The sequence below is a fragment of the Procambarus clarkii genome, chromosome 41 (genome assembly GCF_040958095.1).
Source record: "Procambarus clarkii isolate CNS0578487 chromosome 41, FALCON_Pclarkii_2.0, whole genome shotgun sequence".
Classification (NCBI taxonomy): Eukaryota; Metazoa; Arthropoda; class Malacostraca; order Decapoda; family Cambaridae; genus Procambarus; species Procambarus clarkii.
This window is the reverse complement of record NC_091190.1, coordinates 20,236,856-20,250,098: the sequence shown is the minus strand read 5'-3', so window position 1 is coordinate 20,250,098 and position 13,243 is coordinate 20,236,856. Positions and strand designations below refer to the sequence as shown.

At 39.3% G+C, this 13,243-nt stretch overlaps 1 long non-coding RNA gene across 1 annotated transcript in view; it reads right to left on the bottom strand.

Annotated features, from left to right (window-relative positions):
- Positions 1-6,879: 6,879 nt before the first annotated feature.
- Positions 6,880-13,243, bottom strand: part of LOC138373303 (uncharacterized) — a 124,555-nt gene continuing 118,191 nt past the window's right edge. The window contains exon 2 of the long non-coding RNA XR_011231140.1: positions 6,880-7,437. This is a non-coding gene — a long non-coding RNA (uncharacterized lncRNA). The remainder of the gene's footprint in view (positions 7,438-13,243) is intronic.

Here is a 13,243-nt window from a genome sequence, read left to right as displayed (position 1 = left end):
CTATAGCAGTTTCATTGTGCAGCCTAAAACTTAACTCCCTTGACTCTAGAGGTGGTTTGTTAATGTTAGTTAAGAGAAATGTGGGGTAATGGTCTGTAGTGCTATCGGTGATTATACCTGAAGTAAGGGGAGAGGTTATGTTGGTCCAGATGTGATCTAGAGTCGTGGCAGTACTATCAGTGATTCTAGTAGGTCTAGTGATTAAGGGTATGAGGAAGCAGGAATTCATACAGTTGAGGAAGCTAACAGCAGTAGGGTGTTCAGGCTCGCAGAGGTCAATATTAAAGTCCCCTGCGATAATTAGATGGTTTTTGTTCAGTCTGTTATCGAGTATTAGATTTCTAAGGTTTGAGTTGAATTCGGACACATCAGTGTTAGGAATTCTATAGACTGCACCCACAGACAGGACAGACTCAGCACCCTTGACTCTGAAACTGGCGAAGATATACTCCCCACAGCAGTCTCTAGTTCTAATTACTTTTAAGCATGTTAGTACTTGGTGGTAGTAAAGAGCAGTACCACCACCTCTCTGAATTTGACGACAGTTGTGAATTGCCGAGTAGTTAGCATGTTAAAGAGTTGAGTAGTATCCTCTTTCAACCACGTTTCAGTAAGTATAATAAAAGAGAATTTGTTGTCAATAGTTTCAATCAAGGCACTAACATCATCGAAGTGTTTACCTAGGGATCTAACATTCAAGTTGATTACAGAGATATTATGATTATTGTTAATACATTGTTTGCATCATTTGCTGTAAAATATCTGCAATTTAGATCATTAAAGTGATGATTGTCATAGATAGTGAATAAGAGGTTTAGTTCTGGGTCTATACATGTCTGCTTAAAAAGGCTGGTTGCAGGAAAACAAGGCAAGAATGGCAAATTACAAAATAGAATTATGATATAAAAGGGGGAAAATATATATAAACAAGACTATACAAAACAAACACAAAATGAACAAAAAAAGAAAAAATGAGGTAGCTTACAAGGGGCTTACAGGTACTCTCAGGTACACTGTAAGTAATAATTTGCATTATTGAGACACAGGCAAAGCCAGGGGTACAATGGAGTAAGGGAGTATGGTGAGGCTAGGCAACTTAGGTAATAAATGAAATCAAAGAAAAAAGCTGAATAATAAACATAGGTAAATTTAAGCTAAAGATTATTAACTATAAGTAGTTTAGTTATGATCCTATAATTAATAAGACCTAAAGAAATATTAAAGCACAGTTAATTAAGTCCAATAAATGACTAGTGAAAATTAAATTAAAAATTAAATTAAAAAGTGAAACAAAGAGACATTTGGATACCTAGCCCGCACTAGGTGACAAGGGGGTTAATTATGTTGACTCATTGGGAGTGATAATAAAGTGAGACAAACCACATTGGGTGAAGAAAGTGTTGAGGTTATCCTCATTAGCAATTGTAAACATTTTACCTACTGAAGTCTTTCTTACTTTGATCAAGCCATCTCTAACGAAGCACTGATGAATCACATCTGGGTTTTGATTACGGATTTGACGCAGACGGTAGAGGAGTTGCTGTCTTTTTCTAGTCAAGCACTCGTTGATGTAGATTCCCTTTCGTTGGGATGCAGCTGTCCGAACAAGATGCGATTTCGTGGACTGGGAGGCCAATTTCAGGCGAATTTTCCGCTGGTTTTGTCCTGATGAGTTCATTTTGCCTACTCTGTAGGCAGCAATAATGTCTGTTTTGTCTAGAGCAGGGGTCTCCAAACTTTTCAATGTAAGGGCCACATTATATATTTCCCATATTTATGCGGGCCGGAGGAATAAAAAATGAAAAAAAACAAAAAACAATATCTGAAAACATAAGGGTAAAATAAATGAAATAAATTCTACAGGAAAAAAACAGCTTGTATGTGGTGTTAAAAAGCATAGCATATTATTATAAAGTGGTAAATATTATGGCAACAGCTTTCGTTGATAAACTTAATGGTTACCATTTTAACTATTTTAAACATGCAATATTTTTGGCTACGATAGTATTATTGCTACTTTGTATAACTAAGATAAAGGCATTGTCAAAGTACAGAGAAAAGAATATTGTACAGTGTTTGTGCTCCCTGAAACGGAAGCAGCGAAGCCCCACTCGCCCTCCATCCCCACAATATACAGTTATACACAACTGATTGGTTGTAATGCACAACACATACCTACCAGTATTAGTATCTGTGCGTCACACTATCGAGAGAGAGGAAAACTGACTCGGATTGAGCGCCACCAGTCAGCAGCCCCAGCTTTGAATAATTCTGCGATGCCATTCGTACGATAATTATTTTTTCAAGGCCACCACACAGGGATTTGTTTGGAGGGCCGGATGAAATTATGTGGCGGGCCGGATGTGGCCCGCGGGCCATAGTTTGGAGACCCCTGGTCTAGAGAGACAGGCAATTTTTTTTTAAGAGAACCTGAACAATTTCAATGCACTTTTCACCTTCGCTTTCCACTGGAATAGCTTGGGACGACACAACTACAGAGTCAAGCAGCTTTTTTCTGATCTTGTTCATTCTGGGTGACGGAACGTTGAGTGGATAATGTATTGATACATGCAGTCATTTTGCTGAGAGCTTCCTCTTGTTTTTTTATCGCTTCATCAGATTTCAGACGAATGTTTTCCTCACGGAGACCATTCAAGTCATGCTGGAGTTAATCTCGGCTAGCCCTTAAGTTTCTAATATCTTCGTGGAGGAGGGTTATTTCTTGTTGTTGTTGATGAGGATCGAACAGTTTGCTTGATTTTCAGATTGAAGACTCAAGATAATCGTATTTTGAGCCTCAAGGACTGAGCACAACTTTTTGAACCACTGATTATCAGCCCAGTTAGGGAAATCCGGTGAGGGACCAGAAGCACGCTTGAATCTCGTAAACTGGGATGTAAGAGTGGTAATAGGAGAGGCTTGAGAGGACAATCCTACCTGGCTCAATGGGGTGGAGGGGAGATCAGCACCGCCGCCACAGGCCCCAGAGCTTCCAGAGGGAGAAACACGATGACTGTCAGTATTTGTCGGGATGGATGCTTTGTTGATCTTATTTACCTGTACAGTCTTGTTCCTGGGAGACATGATAGGTCGAGGATGACTTGAGTATATGTTGTGGTGGAAACTTGCGTCAGGCTGTGCGGTGGTGGGCAGAGGCGGGCAGCAGCACTGGTACTCACAGCCAGAGAGAATTGTTTTGAATTTAGTTTGCGACGGAATGAGTCGATTTGGGTTGGTTACTTTGTGCTATGACATGCTTCAGTTCTGGGAGCCACTTAGTAGCATGTCTTTGCACCTTTTCCAGTTTGTTGATGTGCTTCTTAAGATATGGGCACCACACAACAGCTGCATATTCTAGCTTTGCCCTAACAAAAGTCATGAACAATTTCTTTAGTATATCGCCATCCATGTATTTAAATGCAATTCTGAAGTTAGAAAGCATAGCATAGGCTCCTTGCACAATATTCTTTATGTGGTCCTCAGATGATAGTTTTCTATCTAGAACCACCCCTAGATCTCTTTCTTTATCAGAATTCTTTAAAGATTTCTCACATAATATATAGGTTGTGTGGGGTCTATGTTCTCCTATTCCACATTCCATAACATGACATTTATTAACATTAAATTCCATTTGCCAAGTGGTGCTCCATATACTTATTTTGTCCAGGTCTTCTTGAAGGGCATGACAATCATCTAAATTTCTTATCCTTCCTATTATCTTAGCATCATCAGCAAACATGTTCATATAATTCTGTATACCAACTGGTAGATCATTTATGTACACAATAAACATCACTGGTGCAAGAACTGAACCCTGTGGTACTCCACTTGTGACATTTCTCCATTCCGATACATTGCCTCTGATTACTGCCCTCATTTTTCTATCAGTCAGAAAATTTTTCATCCATGATAGAAGCTTACCTGTCACCCCTCCAATATTTTCCAGTTTCCAGAACAACCTCTTATGTGGAACTCTCTCGAAAGCCTTTTTTAGGTCCAGATAGATGCAGTCAACCCAACCATCTCTTTCCTGTAATATCTCTGTGGCTCGATCATAGAAACTGAGTAAATTCGATACACAGGATCTTCCAGATTGAAAACCATACTGTCTGTCTGATATTATATCATTTCTCTCCAGGTGTTCTACCCATTTAGTTTTGATTAGCTTTTCCAATACTTTCACTATTACACTTGTCAATGATACAGGTCTATAATTGAGGGGGTCTTCCCTGCTGCCACTTTTGTAGATTGGAACTATGTTAGCCTGTTTCCACACGTCTGCTACGATTCCTGTACACAGGGATGCCTGAAAGATCAGGTGAAGTGGAATGCTGAGCTCAGATGCACATTCTCTCAGAACCCATGGTGAAACTCCATCTGGGCCAGCTGCTTTGTTCTTACCAAGCTCCTTTAGCATATTTTCCACTTCATCTCTAGACACCTCTATCCGCTCTATGTTGTTCTCTGGAATTCTTATTGTGTCTGGTTCTCTGAAGATTTCATTTCGTACAAACACACTTTGGAGTGTGGCAAAAAAGGGGCGTTGGCAGAGCCTTCGCCAGACAAGGTCTACTCCGCCTGAGCTGTCAGACGGCAGTTGCCACAAATATATTATTACCTAATTATTTCAATGTCTCTGATTGATTTTTTCTTAGTTTTTTTGCAGTAATATTATTCCATACAGTGAATTGTGGTATATTTATATTATAAAATGTGTAAACCATCGCTGTACTCAAAATTATGGTGTGCATATTAGTGATTCAATTATTATGTTCATAAAACAATAAACAAATAGTTTTGCTGTTGTTACACTATATACACAGGTTATATATAAGTATTTGCATGTTTTGTACACCATAACGAACTACTAAGTTGGTCTTGTGAGTCAAAAAGCAACGAGGAGTGACCGCCAAACACCAGCGAGCCACTCACTGCCACTCCCTCCCTCAACACCACCTCACTCACTCTCATTCACCTCCCACAATACTGTTTTTGTATTTATTCACTATACACAGACGTTATATATACGTATTTACATGTTTTGTTCACCATAACTGTACATCTAAGCTTGTATGGCGAGTAAAGGCACAAAGACGTAGCTACTCACACAGTCAGCTGATCGGCGGCCGTCCTCAAGGCCAGACGCACTAATATTTGTCCTCCAACAATATTGTTTGTGGTGTTATTACGCTATATACACACATTATATATAAGTATCTACCTGTTTTATTCACCATACCTGTACAAATAAGCTGGTATGGTGCCCAAAGACCATAGTGGCCATCAGTAAACACCATGCCAAGTCGTGCAGACGACGCTTCTCCCTCACCAAAATGGCGGCTCCCAACCTTCTCCTCTCGCTGTTATTTCACACTATACACACATTATATATAAGTATCTACATTTGTGTTCACCATAGCGAACCACTAAGCTGGTATGGTGAGTGCAGTCAATAAATGGTGGCCACACACAGTCAGAAGACGACGCCACAACCCTCCCTCCCACAGCCTTACTCCTCCCTCCATGGAGCACAGCGCTAAATATCACCACAATCCTGCTATTATCAGAATCCTGGTCAGTTTTATCACAGTCAGGGGGCTTCAGTAATACTATCACTGCTAAATAATAGCAGTATCATTTATATTATGGTATTTGTAGGCGATGCTGTGGTCACAAGCTGAACAGCAGTGCTGTGAGCTCGTGCTGCGTGAGCCAGCCTTGGTGGCTTGCTCAGTACTGATGCTGTAACACCCAAGAATGTTGGCCTGGATTTTTTTCTAGGTGGCATCTGGCAACTATCGGTCATGGCTGTACTATAGCTGCCCCTATCCTAGGTGGGGTGTTTAAATTATAGCGCTAGACACGAAGTCGTATATAAATGATGTGCGCAGTTTTGGTTTTGTCACTGATATCATTTATATATGATATGCGCAGTTTGAGGGTTAACATGCTAAACATACACTCACTCCACATACTCTCATATGCAATCTACATGAACACAACACACAGAAATCACAACAGCGTGATGCATCAAATGAACAAATCCACAAGGGCCGTGATGAGGGTTCGAATCTACGCCCAAGAGGATCCCAGACGTGCCTTAATTGACTGTGCTACGACATGGTAAAAAGAACTGCAACCAGGAGTTCAACTGACTTCCCACTGATCCTGCAGTCTCTCCGAGACAAAAATTAGGGTTTTGCACAATTCCCCCATGCACCCGAGCTCTGTCAATAAGCTATTCTACCTCTTCACCCTTACTTCATTACACAATGAAGTATGGGTGTAATGAAGTAAGGGTGAAGAGGTAGAATAGCTTATTGACAGAGCTCGGGTGCATGGGAGAATTTTGTAAATATCTGGTTAGTGTCTTTGAGAGACTGCAGGATCCGTGTGAGGTCAGTTGAACTCCCGGTTGCAATTCATTTACCATGTCGTAGCACAGTCGATTAGGCACATCTGGGATCCTCTCGGATGTAGGTTTGAACCCTCATCACGGCCCTTGTAAATTTGTTCACTTTACATGTACAGCACCTTGTTCCTAAATGTTAATCTTGATCTGAAACTTTTCCATGATATATTTAATAGAACCCATGAGCACCACACCAGAAATAAATATCGCTTTGATATCCCCAGAGTCAGACTAAGTCTGTGCAAACACTCCATGCAAATAAAAGGGCCCAGTCTTTGGAACTTACTGATGAATTAAAAAAAATTCCAAACCATGCCCAGTTCAAAAGTTAAATAAAAATGTACTTATTTCATCATCATTGTTTCCCACCTTGTGCTTCAAACTCACATTGTATCTTTTGCTACCCCCTAATTGCCAAATTTTTGCCTAATTCTTTATGTAAAAAGAATATTAATCAAAACACAGCATTCATTAGTGGTTTTACTGCATTACTTTTTCATGGTACAAGCACTCACTAAGAGAGGTTTTACATTTGTTATTGATAAAAGGATATCCTGACTTCATTAGTTATATTACCCTGACTGACATTTATAATTATCAGAGTCAGAAATCTCTATTCTAACTATAGGAGGTAGGTTATATTAGCCTGACTTGGGCAATTATTTAAGCCAGACTGACAAAGTTTTTTAAAACCTGGAAAATCACAAATTTTTCAGAATTTTTTGGGTTTCTCCTCCCCTAAAATTGAGTTTATGCATAGGGGGCTCACTCAACCTCTTGGCCCCAGTCTCTTAAACATCTGTAGCACTCTCGTCACGTCCCTTAGATCTAGGGTCAGGTTAGGTTAAGGATGGGGTATCCTCTGGCTAAGGTCTCCTGTTAGGGATCTTCAAGACCTGTGAAAATCTGTACTGGCAGAATCCACCTGGATTGGTCGTCCTTGGGTAGTGCAGATCCAGTCTATCAGTCGAGTTGTAGCTCTGCGCCCGCTTAAGACTGGTCTGCTTTGCCAAGTGCCTGTAACACTTTCCCAAGGGAGGAAGGTATTAAATGTTTGACATCCAGTACTTTCCTCAATTGGGAATTAAAATTCAAATAAGTTTATTGAGGTAAAAATACATATAAAGGGATGAGGTAGCTCAAGCTATTCTCATCCAGTTCAGTACAACATTCTCATATTATATTATATTATATATATATATATATATATATATATATATATATATATATATATATATATATATATATATATATATATATATATATATATATATATATATTGGTAGCAGTCTTTCCTGTAGACATATATTATTAAATATGACCGAAAAAGTAAGATTAATAATTCTATCACGAATTTTCTCAATATATATATATTATATATAATATATATATATATATATATATATATATAATAATAATAATATTATATATATATATATATATATATATATATATATATATATATATTGAGAAAATTCGTGTTAGAATTATTAATCTTACTTTTTCGGTCATATTTAATAATATATGTCTACAGGAAAGACTGCTACCAAAATATACTAATATATATATATATATATATATATATATATATATATATATATATATATATATATATAAATATATATATAAATATATATATAAATATATATATATATATATATAAATATATATATATATATATAAATATATATATATATATATATATATATATATATATATATAAATATATAAATATATATATATATATATATATATATATATATATATATATATATATATATATATATATATATACACAGTGGTACCTCGGAATGCGATTGTCCCTGTATACGATGTTTTCGGAAGGCGAGCAGTATTTACTCCAAAAATTTGTCTCAGAAGGCGAGGGTTACTTCGAGACGCGAGTTTGTTGATACGCGTACAGGCCGACCTAGCGCTTTGTGGTTCGGCGATCGTCGCCCCTCCGCCCCTCAGTTTACCATTGTCTCGCGCTCAGTGACTACCCCCACATCAATTCTTCTCGCGGATTTTCAGTGTTTTGTTGGATTTTTGGTGATTTGTCTATACAATTTGTTATTATATATCTCACCATGGGTCCCAAGAAAGCCAGTGGTAAGGATAAAGGCCAGAAAGCTCATGTGAGGATGACAATAGAGGAGAAACAAGAGGTCATTCGGAAGCATGAGAACGGTACACGTGTTGTTGAACTTTGTAGGCAGTACAACAAAGCCACATCAACAATATGCACTATACTTAAGAAGAAAAATAAGATTATGGGTGCTAAAGTGGCAAAAGGAGTAAGAACATTAACGGCACAAAGACCACAAATACTTGAAGTGGAAAAGTTGTTATTAATTTGGATACACGACAAGGAGTTGAGGGGTGATAGTGTTTCGGAGGCCATTATTTGTGAGAAAGCCAGGGTGTTGCACGAAGACCTTCTAAAGAATACCCCTGCAACGAGTGATGCTTGAGGGGTGATAGTGTTTCGGAGGCCATTATTTGTGAGAAAGCCAGGGTGTTGCACGAAGACCTTCTAAAGAATACCCCTGCAACGAGTGATGCAGATAAGAAAGAGTTTAAGGCAAGCAGGGGCTGGTTTGAAAAATTTAGAAAGAGAAGTGGTATCCATAGTGTTACAAGGCATGGGGTTATGTGATGTGATTATGGAAGGGGGACTCCCCTTCCAAACAGTAACTCCTCTCCTCCTCCCCCCTCCTCACCATCTTCCATACGCCTACAGCACTCGACAGCAAGGTAAGTAATAACTGGAACACAGTTTTGTAGGTTTATTTAGATGAATTAGGTAAATTAGGTATAAAAATTTAGTTTGATGTGGGGTTTTTGGGATAGTCAGGAACAGATTAATTCATTTCTCTTTATTTCTTATGGGGAAATTAACACTTTCGTGCTTTAGATTAGAGATAACTCGTCGCCGTTTTTTCTTACGATTCCGCATAACAGCCTACTTTTCTCGTCCATCGAAAAAATATTTCTATAAATTCCATTTTTTAACCGAAATAGATGGGGATACTCTCAGATTTTTCTCCGTGAAATTCCCGTCCCGTTCATGAAAGGTGTTGATCATTTTGATCAAATGGTCAAATATTATGAGTTTGCAAGAAAAACCCACAAATGGACCAAGAAGATCACTTTCTATTTTCTGCAAATGGCCATGCACAATGCATACGCATTGTATAACCACTACTCAACAGATACAAAAAAACTAACACTATTAGAGTTTCACGCAGTAGGAATAAAAGCCTTATTGGCGTGGAACAGCGAGGAATGGCCAACAACAACAAGTATACCACATGTTCCCGACATAGATGCCAGCGCAGCTCCTGCTGACGCGGCAGTTTCAACACCCGGCACATCTGGTGCGAGGCGTCCTCTGTTCACCTCAACACCTCAAGCCCACTCATCAACCACAAATTCTGAAATGGACATTGAGGACATAGAACCACTTGATGTTTCTGATTTCATAGAAGATTCTACTACAAGTTTGGTGGTTCCTGTAGAAGACAATATTCCTCCAGTGCATCCAAGAAATAGAAGAATTATAGATTCAGAACAACATACCACCGAAGAAAGATATTTTGGGTGGAGAAAAAATAACCACCGGCAACAGCTTCACTCCACCTAAGAAACATCAGATGAGCAACTTCAGGATCAGAAGCCTGAAGATGGTGGAGTGAAGAAAAAATGCTCAACTGTTGATCTTCAATCAACATAGACAGGGTAAGTACACCTATTTGTAATTTTTTATCATCTATAAGAAGTTATATTATATACGTTTTGTAGAGAATTTATTTGCGATTTTTTTGGTACCAGAATGAATATTATATCACAAACTTCTATGAGTAAAAAAAAAAAAAACACAAAGTATGTTTGGGGGTGTGGGGGGTGTGGCTCTGGGTGTGGTGGGCGTATGGCAGTGGGTTCCCTTTAGCCGTTGATATATCCAACACGTGGGAAATATTTGTATGTGTTACGTATATGTCTGTGTAGGGAATTTTACTGCGATCACTGTCATACAAATTATAAAATGTTTCAACAAGTATAAACATGACAAACATCAAACGAACAAAAACAATGCGTTCGTTTCTGCCGCGAACGCATACTGAGCGACGTGGTTCTATATTTGGCGCTTCTCTTACACATGCTTTGTACAAATGTTATACATTTCATCTTATAGAAAATTTTATTGCGAACACATTGGTATAAAAAAGAAATACGTACATAGAAAAGTAGGGTCAGGAAACGTATAAATGTATAAACTTTCCAAGCATGATTTCCCCCCTGTGTTTTCGCCAGTTCGCTCGCGGCTAACTACTCTCCACTTCACACACTCTTGCGGGTGGGCAATTACCTATATTAACCCTTAACATGCTCGGGGTCTAATATCCTGCTATCCACACAGGCGCATGTCATTTTGAAAAAAAAAAAATTTTTTTTTTTTTTTGCTAATCTGTTAAGTTCTGTTCACTGATCACGGGAAAAATAAAAAAAAAATTCTATTGTACTTACTTTTGTTGCAATAGAGCCGAGAAGCTCGGTGATGACGTCACAATCTGCATGTTCGCTCATGCAGTACACGCCCGGGAGATGTTGCGCGCGGTCCTCAAACAGCCAGAGTTGCCACAAATATATTTTCGCGCTATTTATTTACAATGTCTAAGCGCATTTTATCTAATTTTTTTTCACTAATTGTGTTTCAAATACTGTTTGAACATATTTTGTATCAATAATTGTTGCATATTTGAGTATACACAGGCGCACACAAATGTTTTCAATTACGGCAATATAATATGTCATTACAGTCTATTATATTGTATGTTCTGCTTATATTTGTATATATTTACACACACGCACACGCTATCTGCTTATATGTTTACATATTTACACACTCGCACACGCTATACACACTTTGAAGCACACTTAGAAGATTTCTAGACTGTGGTAGTCATTGAAGCAGTCGACAGCACATAATGGGATACCACACGTTTCACACCATGTTTGCACAAGCTTCCGTTTCTTGTCTCTACGTGTCGTTGTTTTACACACCAAGCAATCACGTTGGGCTATTGCACGCTTCACACCAGGTGGCAAATACTTAAGTTTGTGTGCTAGGAAGCCTTCAGTGTGAGCGAGGCATGGAGTACCAGCATGCTGCAACAGTGGGTTTATGATGGGCCGCTGAATACCTGGGACATCTTTTGCAAACTTTCCTAATAACTGTATTGCAGCATCAAATACAAAGTCACGGAAAGTGGGCTTACGTCCAGTTCTCACAAGGTACATGTTGAAACAGTTCAGCATGCTCATGTCCACAAGATGGAAGAACACTTTTTTCGTCCACCTACATGTCTTCCGCACACACTCTGCAGTGCCAATCATCATGTCTGATTTATCAATCAACCGCATGTTGATATTATAGTCTAAAACACAGTCTGGCTTATATAGTGGTGCGTTTGTTTTATGGCTCACTTTCCCGCTGTTCACCATTGTTCCATCATGAATTGTTGTCAACAAGTTCACCTCTCTTTTGTCTTTCCACCGAACTGACAGAATGTTATCACTTTTCCTTCTCTGACACTCACCAACTGCAATGTCGTTGTCAAACACAGGCATTTCCCTTCGTTGTGGCTTTACTGTACCAACCAATCCGGTTCTATTTTCTAGCAAGAGACTTGTATAGTAATTATCTGTGTATAAAATGTGTCCCTTGTTCATCCACGGAGCCATGATGGTCTTCACTACACTCCCCGAGAATCCATGTTCGTCGTTACCGGGAATGTCTACATCACTAGCCGAGTACAGAATCATGTGTAACACGTATCCTGTCTCACAATCACAAAGAACAAAAAATTTCAGGCCAAATCGGTTTCGTTTTGAGGGAATGTACTGTTTGAATGGAACACGTCCCTTGAAAAGTATGAGAGATTCATCAACCACCAGCTTCTGTGCTGGTACGTAAAAATCTCTGAATTTTCCAATAACATCGTTCATGTAGTGCCTCACTCGCCACAGTCTATCATCAGGCGTTCGGTCCTGAACACTTCCAAAATGTAGACACCTGAGGAGTATCTGAAACCTGTCTCGTGACATATATTTCCCGAATAAAGGTGTTGGTATTGTCTTGTCCTTGCTCCAATAGTCATTTATTGCATGTTTGTGACAGTGCTTCATCAACAAACAGAGTGCCAAAAACACATACATTTCCGCCACTGTGGTATTTTTCCAACGCTGCAGTCGTGAAAATTCTGTGATTTCCCTCTCAATCAGGTAAGCAGCATGCAGGTTCGTTTGGTGTACAGTGTATTCCATGAGTGGTTCATCATAGAATGCTGTAAAATATTCCATCTCAGCCATGTCCTCACCTTGATTAGGGAAAAGGTTTGTAATCCCTACATCTTTATCGTCAAAGTGAGGAATATTAGGAATAAAATCGTCACCATCACTCCACTCAAGTACACCAGGCGTCCTGCGAGATGCAGAGGAAAGACGGCGAGGAAGCGATGCATACCGGCGACCAGGAGCTGAATACCGTCTGCGAGAAGCACGGCGGCTACGTGCACGTGAGGTGGGTGCACGTGAACACGAGGGTCTTGGTCCCTCATGTGGTGCCATGCGGTGGCGCTTGGCCGGGTGAGATGCTGCTGACGCGACAATTTCTCGCCCAGTTACACCACTGGTACCAGCCACAGGCTCAATAAAACTTTGATCTGAGTCACTAAACCCAGAAAAGGAGTCACCTCCCTCTGACTCGTCACCCTCAAACAGAAAATATCCACAGGAACTGTGAGGTCATGGTAGAATTGGGGTAGA